Source organism: Arachis duranensis, chromosome 7 (assembly GCF_000817695.3).
Source record: "Arachis duranensis cultivar V14167 chromosome 7, aradu.V14167.gnm2.J7QH, whole genome shotgun sequence".
In the NCBI taxonomy this organism is placed as follows: domain Eukaryota; kingdom Viridiplantae; phylum Streptophyta; class Magnoliopsida; order Fabales; family Fabaceae; genus Arachis; species Arachis duranensis.
The window spans coordinates 50,625,455-50,626,585 of NC_029778.3; positions in this window are offsets into that span (position 1 = coordinate 50,625,455).

Sequence of the window (1,131 nt, forward strand, 5' to 3'; positions counted from 1 at the left end):
CCTCTCGATGTCTGTCACCGGGTTTCCATTATACCATGATGATGTCTCAAGTTGGGACCTTCAAAGCTTATCTAGACACATGTTCTTTAGAGTTCAGTCCCCACTCCTTCTATTTCGATCAGAGTGATAACGAGACCAATTTCCTCCACAAACTTGCAGATATTTACTGGATGTGTGTGCTCACAGAACCACAGTTCTAGTTATTTTGAGCTACACTCGAATTGAAGGTTTTCTTTGCGTCGTATGATTAAGGACTTGAACAATTGATTCATATACTCTTTTTATGTTTTTGATTAGAGATGACAACGTACACTCTATGTATGAATACTCAATCCGACTTGATGGGAGTAGGATTGTCAACTAAATTGGCAGCGAGTGTGGATAGAGTTCTCGTGCGGGTCGAGTAGAGTTGAATTTCAATTTTATTTGACTAATTTGTATCTTATGTATATATCTATATAAAAATATGTTTTAAATAGATATTGAATCAAAGATTTTTTACTAAATATAAAATATCTTTAGCCACTAAAAAAAAAATTATTAATTAATAATTTAATAATTTTTTTTACATAAAAATCAGCTCTATTTTAAATTATTATAAAGTTATATAATAATATTACATCTTTTTCGTAATTCGCAGATAGAATCAAATATCTGCGAGTTAAAAACGAATAAAATTAGGATTGAAATATTCTTAACTCGTCGAATAAGATAAAGTTGAGTTTATATAAAAATTTCAACTCACAATAAGATTAGAGTTGACTCTAAACTTTATCCTACTCTAATCATTACCACCCCTAATCCTCGTATTATCTTCACTCCCTGTACGCGTGGTAGGCCTAATTAAGCATTGGAATTGCAATATGAAAAATGTTAGCTAACAACATTCTTTTATTAATGTTAGCCAAAGTTTTGGGTTAGTACTGTATTTTTTATTTTATTATTTAAAATTTAGAGTTTAGAATTTATAATTTAATATTTAATATTTAAAGTACTAATTAAAATTAATAAATTTTATTAATAGTGTAGTATTATTTTTTATACTTTTTACCAGTCCAGACATCTTTTTTCAATCATTGTTGCTAAAATTTGAAAAATATTAAAAGATTATCAGAATTTATTATTTTTTAT